Below are 17,431 nucleotides of genomic sequence, written 5' to 3' on the forward strand. Positions count from 1 at the left end.
AGTGACAACATTTTTGTACCCGGCTTGGGTAGGTGACGAGTAGGGGTACTCCTGCGAACTGCCTCTGTAATACAGGCCGAGAGTGAAGGAAGCGAGCAGGAGCAGGAGAGGTGAAGCACTTCGGTACTGCGTGTAACTAACACTGTTTTACTAGAGTCAAAAAACACAAGTAAATAAAGCATTACATAATTTTGGCTAGGATGAGCACGTAGGTGTGAAGCCGTAGTCTATGTCGGATCAAGGTCTCAATAGCAAGCTAGCCCACCCGGTAGTAGAAGCGATGTTTCCAGGCCGTTTGCTCTTGATGAAAATGGGGCAGAAAACAAGACGGCACTCCCTGAACTCGAGAGCGTCGGCCAGAGGGCGCTATGGTCGGCGTAGTTAATCTTCTCTCGTAGTGCCAACCTACGAGAGCGTGCACCTACGTTGTGACATCGTAACTATCGACGCCACAAACATGATGTAAACAATAGAGATTATTAGGAATCGGAACATAATCAAGATGGAGCAACAGCACGGACTGCGCTTTCGACGCAAATTCCTGAAGTATACTGTTGTTGTTGTTGTTGTTGTTGTGATCTTCAGTCCTGAGACTGGTTTGATGCAGCTCTCCATGCTACTCTATCCTGTGCAAGCTTCTTCATCTCCCAGTACCTACTGCAACCTACATCCTTCTGAATCTGCTTAGTTTATTCATCTCTTGGTCTCCCCCTACGATTTTTACCCGCCAAGCTGCCCTCCAATACTAAATTGGTGATCCCTTGATGCCTACCAACCGATCCCTTCTTCTGCTTAAGTTGTGCCACAAACTTCCCTTCTCCCCAATCCTATTCAATACTTCCTCATTAGTTATGTGATCTACCCATCTAATCTTCAGCATTCTTCTGTAGCACCACATTTCGAAAGCTTCTATTCTCTTCTTGTCCAAACTATTTATCGTCCATGTTTCACTTCCATATATGGCTACACTCCATACAAATACTTTCGGAAATGACTTCCTGACACTTAAATCTATACTCGATGTTAACAAATTTTTCTTCTTCAGAAACGCTTTCCTTGCCATTGCCAGTCTACATTTTATATCCTCTCTACTTCGACCATCATCGGTTATTTTGCTCCCCAAATAACAAAACTCCTTTACTACTTTAAGAGTCTCATTTCCTAATCTAATACCCTCAACATCACCCGACTTAATTCGACTACATTCCATTATCCTCGTTTTGCTTTTGTTGATGTTCATCTTATATCCTCCTTTCAAGACACTGTCCATTCCATTTAACTGCTCTTCCAAGTCTTTTGCTGTCTCTGACAGAATTACAATGTCATCGGCAAACCTCAAAGTTTTTATTTCTTCTCCATGGATTTTAATACCTACTCCGAATTTTTCTTTTGTTTCCTTTAGTGCTTGCTCAATATACAGATTGAATAACATCGGGCAGAGGCTACAGCCCTGTCTTACTCCCTTCCCAACCACTGCTTCCCTTTCATGTCCCTCGACTCTTACAACTGCCACCTGGTTTCTGTAGAAATTGTAAATAGCCTTTCGCTCCCTGTATTTTACCCCTGCCACCTTTAGAATTTGAAAGAGAGTATACTATCTGATCAAAAGTATCCAGACACCTATCAGTGGACATTAGGATGGGGAGTGCCCACCCTTCGCCTTTATGACCGATTGAACAGTGCTGGTGAGACGTTCAAGGAAGTGACTGAATGCCTATGGAGGAATGGCAGTTCATTTTTCATCAAAAGCCGAAACCAGGGAAGGCAGTAATGTTGGATGCTGAGATCTGGAGCGAAGTCGATGTTCTTACTCATCCCCAGTGTGTTCCATTGGGTTCAGAACGGACCTCTTCGCAGGCCCGTCAATTACACAAATGTTACTGTCGATAAAGAATTGCCTCACAGGTGCTGCTTTGGGATAGAGTGCAGGTACAGTCAACGTCTCCGAATTGAACAAAATGCTGTAAAACACGTTCGCATCCTTCGCTATTTAGAGTTATCTTAAGTACAGTAAGGGAGCCACACCATAACCACGAAAACACCCGCATACTATATTTTCCTATTTCGGTGTTAGCACTACACGTGATGGCAGGTAACGTGCTCGACGTATTCAATGATTCTAAAGCTGCCATCGGATTGCAATATGGTACATCACGATCCTCACTCCACATCACTCGCTTCCAGTCATTCACTGTCCAGTATCGGCTCTCTTTAAGCCTAACTTTAAGCGACCCTTAAAAAAAATGTGTGTAATAAAATGGAATACGTCCTTTCGACGTTAGTTATTATATGGCTGCCAATGGCCTTGCCGCAGTGGTAACACCGGTTCCCGTCAGATCACCGAAGTTAAGCGCTGTCGGGCTGGGCTAGCACTTGGATGGGTGACCATCCTGTCTGTCGAGTGCTGTTGGCAAGCGGGGTGCACTCTGCCCTTGTGAGGCAAACTGAGAAGCTACTTGATTGAGAAGTAGCGGCTCCGGTCTCGGAAACTGACATACGGCCGAGAGAGCGGTGTGCTGTGCACATGCCCCTCCATATCCGCATCCAGTGACGCCTGTGGGCTGAGGATGACACGGCGACCGGTCGGTACCTTTGGGCCTTCATGGCCTGTGCGGGAGGAGTTTATTATATGCTACCATTTTTGGTGTTTCAGTACACCGTCTTCAGGCGTTAACTGACGCTGAGGGAATCAACTCACATACACGATTCCATCAGTGGACAAACATCTATGAACTGATTTCAGTAGACGGTAACAAAGATGTTTTGTCTCCAACCATCAAATACCAGTATGATCCTCCTTCCCCAGTTCCAGTCGCGAATGACACATGAGAAGACTGTTTGCAGGTAAACCTCCGTATTAGTTCTAATTTCTCTGATATTCTCGTTGTGATACATGACACTTCTCTTGTAGCGTCTGCTACTAGAGTTTGTCGAGAATCCTTGTAACGCTAAACGACCCTGTGAAGAAACGCGGCACTCTTTGTTGAATCTTGTTAATCTAACCTGGCAAGGATCATAGGCTGATGAGAAATACGAACCTATCGAAAAAGTGTTTGGAATCCACTTTTATCGTGAATGAATTACATTTCCTACAGATTTTTCCTGTGAATCTCATTCTGGCATCTGGATTTCGTCTTGAATCCAGTCACAAATCTGATCCTACACTCAACAGCCTCTGATTTTTTTCACTTTACAACAACGCGGGACTGTATCACATGCCTTCCTAAAGTCAAGGGAAACGGCATCAAGCTGAGAGCCGATCTCTACAGCACTGTGGGTTTCATGGAGTCACAGACAGGGATGGCGGTTATCGCAGAAACATCTGGTATTCGGTTACACCGCTTTTTCTTTTACAAAGGCAGTTTAACAGGACTATTAAAATAGCTCAGAATAACCGGTTTCTGAAATAACTGGTTTTCGGTTTTTTATTTATATTACTTGTTGTTATAAACGTAAAAATGGAACAAAGATTGAAAGATTTTGACTTCCTCAGCTTCAAGATACATTTAATGAAACTATTAAATTCAATAATGCAATAAAAGAAAACTTAGTCCGTCCACTGTTCGCAGCTTTTCTCTAAAAGTAATAAATTGGTGAATACTATAAAAAACCACCAGTGTTCTCCTATTGATTCTAATATTTTTAAACCCTGCAGAAAGATAAAGTGGTAATCGGGGATTATACGAGTATTTAGACAGTACGAATAGTCAGTGTTAAAGGCGAAAACTGATGTTGTATACGTTTTCCCTATTAATTTGTCCGTTTTCGAGGGCTGCGAGCAGATGAAGACATGTTATGCAGACAAGGCTGCAGATTAGCTGCTTTCCGTTTTTGTTCTTAACTATGCATGAACTGTTAAGTTTTACGTATCCTCCTTGTATTATGTCAAAAGTTGGTTGTGGATTCTCCCGTTTTTACCTTTTCAAGCAAATGGAACATTGTACTTAACTTTTAACGCATTTCGTAAAATACTTGCTGACAAGGGTGGTGCCATTCTGTAATACAACCGATGTCCATCGGTGACAGTGACAAACTGCCACGTAGACCAGATGGGGCGAGTCTTGCACACTTCATCTACACGTGTACCATCTCATAGGCTACGCCACATTGTTACAGATATATCATTGTCTCAGCAATGCTGTACCAATTCTTATGTGTTTGTTGCCTGTTTCTGTCGGCGTTATAATTAAAACAGCACTGATAGCTTTTCCCCATTTCCTACACAAATCAGTATTTAAAGCAATGCATATTTTACGAATAAAAATTTCTAGTTATTTAAAAAAAGGTTTATTTAAAAACGAAAATTTTTAGCACAGCTGCTATGGCTAATTGATATTTCGGTTCTTTCCCGGTCATTAGCAAAAAATAAAAGTATCTGTTAAACCGAGACCAGACAAAGATAAAAAAAATACCAATTATTCAGAACTAAAATACCAATATCAGTTTCAACTGGTCACATATTATTAGTTTCTTATTTAGTGAGCATTCTGCTAAATTCCTTATTAGACTACCGAAAGGCTCGACCCAACGGGTGTGCTACACATATATCGAGGCGATCACCCATTGAGTAACTGTCATGTGATACTTCTGTTGCAACCAGGTGACCTTTATACAGTTTGAGTGAGAGTTTAACACTGTTTAGTTTGTTGTTTAGGATCACAATTGTTGCCTTTCAATCCATATTGCCAGTTATTGTGATAGTATTAGTGGGCAGGCACGTTAATTTCACGAATCTCACGTAATGTTCTGGGTAACCTTAGGAAGTTCAGCACTAACGCGGGTTCTCTTCACCGCATTGGTTCTTAACGTAATCATAACAATTAGTGAGAGATTGAGTATAGTAGAAATCTGCCTTTCCGTGTGCCCTGACTTGATCTCTACAAATTTTGTCCTAGATGAGAACTTCTGAACGGTGGGTACAAACTTGTTTCATTCGGTCGAACAATTATTTAGAATAGTAGGGAATTTTCTGTCCTCAGGATGAACCTGTCCATCTGTTCCGTGTTCTGAAAACAAATAGAACCAGTCAAGTGCCATTGTGCCATTTGGAAATTGTCTTTTTTCTCTGAGCTACTGACATCAAGATTTACCTCTAACAAGGAAAGGTCCCCAGGGATAGGATCGAAGTTTTGAAACCATCTACTAGTATTCGGTGACGTGGCAAAGCGTCTCAGGCATTTCACCCTGTAGCCATTCACCCTAGTGGGTACTCGTCTGCGTGTAATCGGCGAAAAAAGTATTCACGATTTTGCATGATCTTCTGGAGAATAAACGATCGGTTGTTAGTGGTGTTGTAGTATAGTCATTAGCACAAGGGACTGATCTCCAGGAGACTTGAACAGTCTCGTCAGGTACTTCAAAAATTTTTAGTTTTAATTACACTACTGGCCATTAAAATTGCTACACCACGAAGATGACGTGCTACAGACGCGAAAGTTAACCGACAGGAAGAGGATGCTGTGATATGCAAATGATTAGCTTTTCAGAGTATTCACACAAGGTTGGCGTCGGTGGAGTCACCTACAACTTGCTGACATGAGGAAAGTTTCCAACCGATTTCTCATACACACACAGCAGTCGCCGGCGTTGCCTGGTGAAACGTTGTTGTGATATCATGTCTAAGGAGGAGAAATGCGTACCATCACGTTGCCTGGTGAAACGTTGTTGTGATATCATGTCTAAGGAGGAGAAATGCGTACCATCACGTTTACGACTTTGATAAGGGTCGGATTGTAGCCTATTGCGATTGCGATTTATCGTATCACGACATTGCTGCTCGCGTTGGTCGAGATCCAACGACTGTTAGCAGAATACGGAATCGGTGGGTTCAGGAGGGTAAAACGGAACGCCGTGCTTGATCCCAACGGCATCGTATCACTAGCAGTCGAGATGACAGGCATCTTATCCGAATGGCTGTAATGAATCGTGCAGCCATGTCTCGATCCCTGAGTCAACAGATGGGGACGTTTGCAAGAAAACAACCAACTGCACGAACAGTTCGACGACGTTTGCAGCAGCACGGAATATCAGCTCGGAGACCATGGCTGCGGTTACCCTTGACGCTGCATTAGAGACAGGAGCACTTGCGATGGTGTACTCAACGACGAACCTGGGTGCACGAATGGCAAAACGTCATTTTTTCGGATGAATCCAGGTTCTGTTTACAGCATCATGATGGTCGCATCCGTGTTTGGCGTCATCGCGGTGATTGCACATTGGAAGTGTGTATTCGTCATCGCTATACTGGCGTATCGCCTGGCATCTTATCCGCATGGGGTGTCATTGGTTACACGTCTCGGTCACCTCTTGTTCGCACTGACGGCACTTTGAGCAGTGGACGTTACATTTCAGATGTGTTACGACACGTGGCTGTACCCTTCATTCGATCTCTGCGAAACCCTACATTTCAGCAGGATAATGCACGACCGCATGTTGCAGGTCCTGTACGGGCCTTTCTGGATACAGTAAATGTTCGACTGCTGCCCTGGCGAGCACATTCTCTAGATCTCTCACCAACTGAAAACGTCCGCTCAATGGTGGCCGAGAAACTAGCTCGTCACAATACGCCAGTCACTACTTTTGATGAACCGTGGTATCGTGTTCAAGCTGCATGGGCAGCTGTACCTGTACACGCCACCCAAGCTCTGTGTGACTCAATGCCCAGGCGTATCATGCCGTTATTACGGCCACAGGTGGTTGTTCTGGGTACTGATTTCTCAGGATCTATTCACCCATATTGCGTGAAATTGTAATCTCATGTCAGTTCTAGTATAATATATTTGTCCAATAAATACCCGTTTATCATCTGCATTTCTTCTTGGTGTAGCATTTTTAATGGCCAGTAGTGTAGATATCGAAACGACTTTGATCATTATTTTTATTCAATTAATTGGTTTGAAGTCCAATTTTTTAAAATCTCTAATTCTTGGCCACATCATTTTCATCATCGTATCAACTTTTAAATTGTTCCTGTTTTATCTTTCTATCATTCTGTTTCCATTAGGAATCTTTGTGCATGTGATTTTGATCATTTTTATTTATCGATCGTAATATTTAAACGTTTGAATGTTCCGATCTATAGGTTAAAAAACGAAAGACAAAATAATTAATTTATATTGGCTGTGAAATGTTATAAAATATGTATTTTTCGTTACGTACAAAATGTATAATTTTTATGCTAATCGTCATACAAACATTTAATAGAGAAATTCCTGTTACACTAAGAACATAATAATGGAGATGAAGGTGTACATGAATCATGGTATTATAAATAAATGAGCAAAATGAGAAATAGAATTAACGAATGCAGTAACATGGATGAAATATAAAATGATCAAGTGGAAGAAATTAAAGAGAAATTAATAAGAACAATAATTAAAATCATTTAGACAAAGATTCCAAACGAAAAAAGATAGTAAGAAGAAATAAGAGTGAATGTTAAAATTACTGCAATGGTTAAAATGATGTGACTACTTGTAAGAAATTTGAGAAAGCACATGTAAACGAAATAATTGAATAAAAACAGTAGTCAAAGTCATTTAAATAACTATTTGAAAATAAAAAAGTTGAAACGCCTGACAGGATCTGAGTCCCCGAGCTTCTGCATACCAGCTTTGTTTACTAACCGCTACGCTACAACGGCTCCGGTGCGTGACTGACAATTTTTATGCTCTAAAAGATAACGCAAAATTACGTAATATTTTTTCGTCGAACACTCCCAAACGAGAGCCCACCAGGGTGATTGGCTGCAGAGTGAGATACTTTGGATTCTAAGCTACATCATCATCTAGATGCAACATAAAGGCAATAAACACCGCTCTGGCTGTAGACAGTTTATTAAAACCACGACTGGTTTCACTCAAGTTTAGGAGCGTTTAATAATGTTGTAGATACAATTATCACCTGACGACGTGCCTAAACTGGTGTGGAACCCTTAGTGATTTTAATAAACTTTCAACAGCCAGAGCTGTGTATGTTGCCTTGATACAAAAATGCAGACGTTTGGATGCGGTTACCCGCAATTCAATTTAGGTGGTGTAAAAAGTCGAACTCACCCCTGGCCACCTCTCCTTGTAAGATGCTGTAATCAGTTGACTAACTACGCTGATTTCTTCAGGTTGTCACTTTCGGCTTCTCGTGCCGTTCTGGAGGGATGGGTGTCTTGTGGAGTATCTGGCTTCTCCATGTCGGTATTGGGAATTTGTGTGGAGGTTTGCATGAGCGTCACACGCTTTTCGTTAGCGACACTGTGCACATTAACTGCGTCATCCGGAGCATCTAAATGACTGTCACTTGTAACGCCTCGTGGACCTGCCTTGATTAACCTATGTTTGGGGTTGCTTCTTTGTCTGTTGTGTATTGCTGCATTGTGCTGAGTTTTGGAATTGTGATGTTCTGGACTTTTGTAGTGCATGTGTGTTGTTTCCGTCCAGGATAGTAACTACCGTCGGAAATGAACTTTACTGGCTTTGGCTTCCATCTGGTGTCGTAGGTTCTTGGCTGGTTCACGGCATGCATTTGTTAAAGTGTGCAGTCTGCGGTTTGTTCTTCTACGTGTGTCATATTTCGTTTATTTGTACTTTCAGTTGGTTTGTGTTACTTATCGCATGCTTTGGACTCTGCTCGCTCTCCAGGTCCTCGACCCTGTGTTACAGAGCAGTCTAAAAAAATGGCTCTGGGCACTATGGGACTTAACATCTGAGGTCATCAGTCCCATAAAACTTAGAACTACTTAAACCTAAGTAACCTAAGGACATCACACGCATCCATGTCCGAGACAGGATTCGAACCTGCGACCGTAGCGGTCGCGCGGTTCCAGACTGATGCGCCTAGAACCGCTTGGCCACACCGGCCGGCACAGAGCAGTCTAAAAATTGGTCTCCAGTAGTAGGCAAAAGTAGAAGTACTTCTTTAGTTGTTTATCAATCTTAAATTCTAGAATACCATTGTAAATCAACTGTCAATAAACTCTGTTGAGTTTAATAACTGTTCTGTAGGACTTGGGTGTATGCGAGTGACTGGATTTTATCTTCATACGTGAAGTTATCGGGCAGGAGTCCCATTTGTCCCCTTCAAAAGATAGCACGCTGACAACCGCGGCTCTTGTTCGAGAGGTATTTTGTATTTCTCTTCCTTGGGGATATGCTCGCGGTTGGAACTGAGAGTATCGTGGTACTTGTTATGACTATTTGCCACAGTCAAGTCTGCATATAACACTACCGTCAGTTACCAAATTAGGAACACAGCGATTATGTTGCTACTATGAAAGTATTTTAATTTGACCGTGATTGGGCGTATGATGGTTAAGGTATCGGACTAATTTCGTTTCTCTATTTCTGCTGCAGCAGTAGCAGAACAAACGGGAATCGAACTAAGGTTCTATTAGTAATCAAGTAAACTGTAATTAAGTAAAAGGGCACGGTCGGCTGCCGAATTAGGCAATACTGAACCACGTACTAGCATGGTTTATAAAGAAACTCAACTATTTGACTGAGTGACTACATATTGAAATTCTGTTTTGCTGATAAGAAAGGTTCAGTTTAGCAAGCAACGTAACAGTGGCTTCACAAGAACTACACAGAAGGAATATTAATACGTTCAGGCAACAATTGGCTCTCTATAACACTTACTATATGTACAGTACTGTAGGAAGCTAATGATCACTATGGGCAAATGACTGCTAATGGGGGAGCACTACTAATTTGGACGAGAGGTTCTTTTGTCACTTTAATTATTGTAAATTACTGCCATTGAAGTAGTCTTTAGGTAATGACATCATTTGTATTGATTATTATTTGTATTCTCGAGGAGCATTCACTTACTTATGCTATCTTACTCAAATGAAATATGTAGTACCTAATCTAGTATAGTTTGAATAGTTGTAGTCAGTTGCTTATTATAGCACACTGATGTTTCAGAGTGAGAAGTTGTACTTCTTGACTACTGTTGTTGTAATATGAAATTTTAATCTGGCTCAACCAATAGTGTGGGAACCCAGAAACTAGTCTGTCTGTAGACTCGGATCTAAGCTTAAGCTGAATATTTCAGTCACAACACAATATTAGAAACACTGTTAACTACATAACACATGAAATTATAAACACCCTTATTTCAATAAAAAGAATCTCTAACCTGAACACTTTAAATCCTATTAACAGAATCTTCCGTCGGTTCTTGGTGGAACAACATTATAATAATAAATGAAAAGCACCAGTTTGCTTTTGTTCTACAATATTATTTTTATTGCTAACCGGTTTTCGGCTTACAAGGCCACCTTCAGGCATTTACGGAGTATTATCACCAAAGAAGTTAAATGTTAGCAGACAACATTGGAAGAGAAGTAACACATCTAGAGTGAAGTAGAAACATACAGTGAGTAACATCTTTGCAATGAAATAGTAAAAACTGAACAGTACATAAATAACAATGGAGTTGACAGGGAAACCTTTAGCACAAAATAAGAATAGCATGCCTACATAACAGTTTCTAGTGATAAACAAAACTATTGAAATAAGATAAAATTAGTACTAGGCAAGGCTACATCAAGAGGTATGAAACATGGAGAGTGATACACAACCAATTAAAAAAGAAGAGACAGTTGTCAATGTAAATACAGAATACATGAGGAACTTAAGCCATAAGAGGAGTTAAACATGGACAGTAATACAAGTACAAGTTAAAAGCAAACCCTTAACTATTGAAACTACGGCATATGTGGAATACAAAGACAACGGCAACAAATCAAACAACTTAATGACTACAGGAAAATGAGAATATGTAGGAAGAGAGAGTGTGGGAAGTAATGAACAACAAAGATGATTATATGAAGAATAGGAGAGGGGAAGTGTTGAGTTGTGTCTGGTCATTTAGGATGAGATCTGGACTGTGAGCAAGATGTTTGTTAATTTCCAGGGCTTCCAGAAGGTTGAGTTTATGGCCTTTGTTTGCTAAGTGAAGTACATGGGACACTGGCTGGTAGTTGTGACCCTCACTCAGTAAATGCTCAGCAAATGCAGAGTCTGAATTCTGCAACCTCCAGCTGCGTTCATGTTCAGCCAGCCTAGTTGATATGTCTCTGCCTGACTGACCAATGTAAAATTTGTCACAATCACTCCTCTTGTAGTTGTCTCATCAAATACTGTTCATATTTTACTTTGCTCATTTCTTTAATGTAAACTGGTATACAGCCACTGCTTTGATTATAATGTTAATGTTAAAATGCAGTACCACCACACTCTCAAACTGTAGGTTCCCTCAAACACCTCAATTTTCCTGCATTTATTAATTTCTGTTTATCGTATTTATATGGCTTAAGTTCCTCATGTATTCTGTATTTACATTGACAACTGTCTCTTCTTTTTTAATTGGATGTGTATCACTCTCCATGTTTCATACCTCTTGATGTAGCCTTGCCTAGTACTAATTTTATCTTATTTCAATTGTTGTGTTTATCAATAGAAACTGTCATGTAGGCATGCTATTCTTATTTTGTGCTAAAGGTTTCCCTGTCAACTCCATTGTTATTTATGTGCTGTTCAGTTTTTACTATTTCACTGCAAAGATGTTACTCACTGTATGTTTCTACTTCACTCTAGATGTGTTACTTCTCTTCCAATGTTGTCTGCTAACATTTAACTTCTTTGTTGATAATACTCAGTAAATGCCTGAAGATGGCCTTGTAAGCCGAAAACCGGTTAGCAATAAAAATAATATTGTAGAACAAAAGCAAACTGGTGCTTTTCATTTATTACTTTAAATCCTCTCTTAGCTGTCGTACTTTGATGAAACTTTTAACTATCCTTTAATGAAAAATACGTGGAGTGCTTAAAAAGTTATGCTCACTGAATAATTATGAAATTTACTACTCCACAAAATCTAACTGTAGTGAAAGTTTACTGAAATGACTATTCAGTTCAGTAAAGTAGGAAACTCGGAAACATTGTAGCACTTGGGATAGGACACTTGCTAGGTAAAAGACTAAGGATAAAATAAGGGTGCTCAACACAAAGTTTACCCAGCACAAACTTATTATTGTAAAAGAAACAGCATAACTGGCCCATGCAGTTACACAGTACTCAACTGGAAATTTGAGATGTGGGTGTTGGCAATGTCAGTCTTCTGTGCTATTCAAAAAAGGCGGTAAAAGTATCCATGGCTCTTGCTGTGTAACTAGCTCTGAAAATGTCCTCCTTAGAATCGTATTTTCATAGTACAGAGCCAGCAAATGTATACCATAAATAATAAGCCAAATTAGGTCCATACCAGAGGCTACATCTTGCAGTTCTTCTCACCTCGTTCAACTCACAAGATGCGCACACCTTGCTTGATAGTCACCGACTAACTCATGTCACAAATGAGCTCTGCAGTTCGACCTCCAGATCACTTATTCGATTCCTGCCAAGCCAGTTTCGTTGCAGAGGTGCTTCTTTCCATCACTTACGTGATTACAAAACCTACATACCCTCTGCATGAATCAGTATTATTAGTAAAGTTTTAACATTTTCATCCTTTTACAGAATATTATTTTTCAAAATTACATCTATATATTCATTACATTGATGTAAATTAAGATAAATAATGAATAAAACATTAAACATGTTACATCAAAGAGCTTGCTGATACAGAAGTCACATTGAGTAAAAGCAGACAAAAACGCCAGGTCAGACAAACATACATATTATCGATAATAATGTAACATGAAACAATGCCAGATTCGAGACTAATTGCGCATGGCAGGTGTAAGTGCTACTATTATGCGAAGAAGTGAGTACAGGAGGGTAAGTCGCCACAGGAGGCACCGATTGGTTTCCAGTAGTCTTCACTATTATTGTATACGAAAAAGCAATATTTTTCTTACACCCACCAAACTGAAACCAATGTACGCTGTTTCTCTGTGAATTCAATCCCGTAAGAGTATCAGCATTCACATACTGTCATAGCGAATTTAACAGATATGAAGTTTCTCCTATGAACTCTGGTCTTTGCGCTTGCTCACCGTGAATCATGATTAACGGCTTTTAAATTGAATTTTTATGCCACTCGCAAATCAAACACTCTGTTTCCTACGCTAGCTTTGTTAACCAAATATTTACTATCCGCAGGGGCCGGTCGCTTGCAGACAGCGGTTTATGTTATTGGATCTCGATACAGAGAGGTTTAGAGGGCAGCACGTGGCAATTTGAGCTTTGTTTACTGGCGCCAAGGGCCAACAGTGCAGTGACCTACTGCAATCCATTCAGATAAAAGAGTTAGCGCTCGTGTAACTCATGAAACGAACGCGTGTCTCTCACCCAGTGGTAGAATATTTCTACAAAGGAGATATGAGGAATAACAAACAGCGGCTTGTAGACAAGCGTCTGTGAAATTCTTACGAAGATCTTGCTTCTGCTTCTCCAAAGATTATAACGTCATCGAGAAAGAAGATGTTTGCTCGGATGCATAGATTGTCACTATGAACATATTCAAAAGACGAACTTAGAACATGTAGTTCGGATCTGAGAAACACAGAATAAATGTGTTTATAAACGTTACAAACCATGGTACAGGCAAAATAAAAGACGGGAGAGACCCATCTTGAACTAATGGTACACTCCGCGCCAGACATGTGAAAGCATGAGTGACGTCACGGAGAGAACTGCCGTGGGTTAGGGCACAAGCGTATGCCCGCTGAACAGAAGACACTGACCGCGATTACTCACTTTTAGTCACTATCAGGCAGCTCAGTTACTCCTTACAGTTATCCTTCATCTCCAGACTGATAATCACCGTAATCACTTTCGCTATCACAGTCTACGTCACCTAACCGTATTATTACACTCCTGGAAATGGAAAAAAGAACACATTGACACCGGTGTGTCAGACCCACCATACTTGCTCCGGACACTGCGAGAGGGCTGTACAAGCAATGATCACACGCACGGCACAGCGGACACACCAGGAACCGCGGTGTTGGCCGTCGAATGGCGCTAGCTGCGCAGCATTTGTGCACCGCCGCCGTCAGTGTCAGCCAGTTTGCCGTGGCATACGGAGCTCCATCGCAGTCTTTAACACTGGTAGCATGCCGCGACAGCGTGGACGTGAACCATATGTGCAGTTGACGGACTTTGAGCGAGGGCGTATAGTGGGCATGCGGGAGGCCGGGTGGACGTACCGCCGAATTGCTCAACACGTGGGGCGTGAGGTCTCCACAGTACATCGATGTTGTCGCCAGTGGTCGGCGGAAGGTGCACGTGCCCGTCGACCTGGGACCGGACCGCAGCGACGCACGGATGCACGCCAAGACCGTAGGATCCTACGCAGTGCCGTAGGGGACCGCACCGCCACTTCCCAGCAAATTAGGGACACTGTTGCTCCTGGGGTATCGGCGAGGACCATTCGCAACCGTCTCCATGAAGCTGGGCTACGGTCCCGCACACCGTTAGGCCGTCTTCCGCTCACGCCCCAACATCGTGCAGCCCGCCTCCAGTGGTGTCGCGACAGGCGTGAATGGAGGGACGAATGGAGACGTGTCGTCTTCAGCGATGAGAGTCGCTTCTGCCTTGGTGCCAATGATGGTCGTATGCGTGTTTGGCGCCGTGCAGGTGAGCGCCACAATCAGGACTGCATACGACCGAGGCACACAGGGCCAACACCCGGCATCATGGTGTGGGGAGCGAACTCCTACACTGGCCGTACACCACTGGTGATCGTCGAGGGGACACTGAATAGTGCACGGTACATCCAAACCGTCATCGAACCCATCGTTCTACCATTCCTAGACCGGCAAGGGAACGTGCTGTTCCAACAGGCCAATGCACGTCCGCATGTATCCCGTGCCACCCAACGTGCTCTAGAAGGTGTAAGTCAACTACCCTGGCCAGCAAGATCTCCGGATCTGTCCCCCATTGAGCATGTTTGGGACTGGATGAAGCGTCGTCTCACGCGGTCTGCACGTCCAGCACGAACGCTGGTCCAATTGAGGCGCCAGGTGGAAATGGCATGGCAAGCCGTTCCACAGGACTACATCCAGCATCTCTACGATCGTCTCCATGGGAGAATAGCAGCCTGCATTGCTGCGAAAGGTGGATATACACTGTACTAGTGCCGCCATTGTCCATGCTCTGTTGCCTGTGTCTATGTGCCTGTGGTTCTGTCAGTGTGATCATGTGATGTATCTGACCCCTGGAATGTGTCAATAAAGTTTCCCCTTCCTGGGACAATGAATTCACGGTGTTCTTATTTCAATTTCCAGGAGTGTCTTTTCTCTGTTGCATTGGGCAACGAGATTTCTTGCTGCATGTATTCTCGCTCAATTTTTTAAAATTTTTTTGCAATGATACGTGATACTTACCGGAATTAAGGAAAACGTGGAAGAGTGGAACCACCAATATAACTTTCATTCCACACAACCTGTTTATTTAACAATATATAACCATAAAATTTTATTTAACAAATGAACAAATTTGTGAAATTCTTTTCACCTTAATAAACCTTAAGTTGAATAAGGTTTTACAAAAGAAATCTGAAGTGCTATATTCCAAAACAACAGACAATATGACAATGATTACAAGACGACCGGACCTACAGCCCGCCCTTTATGGGGTGAAACGGCGGTGGTTACTACCGCGCTGGACACAATTTGCCTCATTAAGTGCCCTTTCGCAACACATGAAAACTACATAAGCGCCATTGATGACAAGAGTGATTGAATTACTCAAAACAGATGACGTAGCCTTTGATTACAAAGCTGTACGTTGAAAGGTTCTGGGATAAGACGCGCACCTGTGCTTAAAGGTTAAACAGATTAGGAAACATTATGATAATGACAAGGTTTGCTTCAAAGTAACCAACCTCTTAATTTCAATCGGCAGTCAAGGTACGACTGTATCCCAACCTGTCCCTTCTGACAATTTTATCTTGACTAAAGCCCTGGTAACAGTTGGCTGTTAATATTTTCAAAGTTAAACTAACTGTCACTTATTAAGCCCGCTCTGAAGCAAGGTCTTAAAACCTTACTTGTGAACTCTTATTACAAGGAAACTCACTCGGTGGAACTACAAGATCCAGTTAAAATACACCAGTAATGAATGATTCGGTCTTTCAAACACAGCAATCAGCAGCTTAGTACAACAGGTTGTTCAGATTATAACTAATGACTGAGAAATGTAATTACAATCAAAGAACTGAACCGGTTAACATCTAAATGTAACCACAAGGTCCCTCTTTGTTCAACGGCAGCCTGTGCCTTAACACAATTGTTCTGGCTGTATTTACGATCAGGAGCTGATTCGTTAGAACATTAATTAGCGGGTACAAACCAGAAAGGAAAAACAATATAATAGCGGGACAAATTTTCAAACGACAGCTAGTGTCTTAGTACAACACTATGGCCTATATTTACGACCAAGGATCCGACCGAGTAAAACTCTGAGGGTCCAGTACAAACCAAAAAAATAGTAAGGAGGGCGAGTAGACAGTGACACTAATCATCACGAGGATACAGAACGGAATTCCCCTTTATCAGCAAGTAGTTTCATAGATCCACGGTCCGTCGCAGCGGTTACTGAGTTGTGCTGATGAAAGCAAGGTAGAGGAGGGCAGCCAGGCCACGAATGGTCGTCCGACACAAATGTTGCCAACCAACCGACGGGATGTCGGCCTGCTGCTTGTAGTCGACGCTGATCTCGGTGAAGTACTCCGGCATCTTCACTCTGCGCAGGCCCTCCTTTCGCAGCTCGCCCCTTCGGCCGCTCGAACCTCTTCTCACGACGTTCGCTGGCCCGAGAGTGAGGCACGAAGTTTGGGTATTCCCAAACTTCGTGCCTCACTCTCGGGCAAGCGAACCCAGTATATACAGGGTGTTACGAAAAGGTACGGCCAAACTTTCAGGAAACATTCCTCACACACAAAGAAAGAAATTATGTTATGTGGACATGTGTCCGGAAACGCATACTTTCCATGTTAGAGCTCATTTTATTACTTCTCTTCAAATCAAATTAATCATGGAATGGAAACACACAGCAACAGAACCTACCAGCGTGACTTCAAACACTTTGTTGCAGGAAATGTTCAAAATGTCCTCCGTTAGCGACGATAGATGCATCCACCCTCCGTCGCATGGAATCCCTGATGCGCTGATGCAGCCCTGGAGAATGGCGTATTGTATCACAGCCGTCCACAATACGAGCACGAAGAGTCTCTACATTTGGTACCGGGGTTGCGTAGACAAGGCCTTTCAAATGCCCCCATAAATGAAAGTCAAGAGGGTTGAGGTCAGGAGAGCGTGGAGGCCATGGAATTGGTCCGCCTCTAACAATCCATCGATCACCGAATCTGTTGTTGAGAAGCGTACGAACACTTCGACTGAAATGAGCAGGAGTTCCATCGTGCGTGAACCTCATGTTGTGTCATACTTGTAAAGGCACATGTTCTAACAGCACAGGTAGAGTATCCC

The 17,431-nt window shown here is 42.3% G+C and overlaps 1 pseudogene; it reads left to right on the forward strand.

Annotated features, from left to right (window-relative positions):
* The first annotated feature begins 2,295 nt into the window (after positions 1 to 2,295).
* LOC126102840 (5S ribosomal RNA) lies at positions 2,296 to 2,413 on the forward strand (annotated as a pseudogene).
* The last annotated feature ends 15,018 nt before the right edge of the window (positions 2,414 to 17,431 follow it).

Source organism: Schistocerca cancellata, chromosome 1 (genome assembly GCF_023864275.1).
Source record: "Schistocerca cancellata isolate TAMUIC-IGC-003103 chromosome 1, iqSchCanc2.1, whole genome shotgun sequence".
In the NCBI taxonomy this organism is placed as follows: Eukaryota; Metazoa; Arthropoda; class Insecta; order Orthoptera; family Acrididae; genus Schistocerca; species Schistocerca cancellata.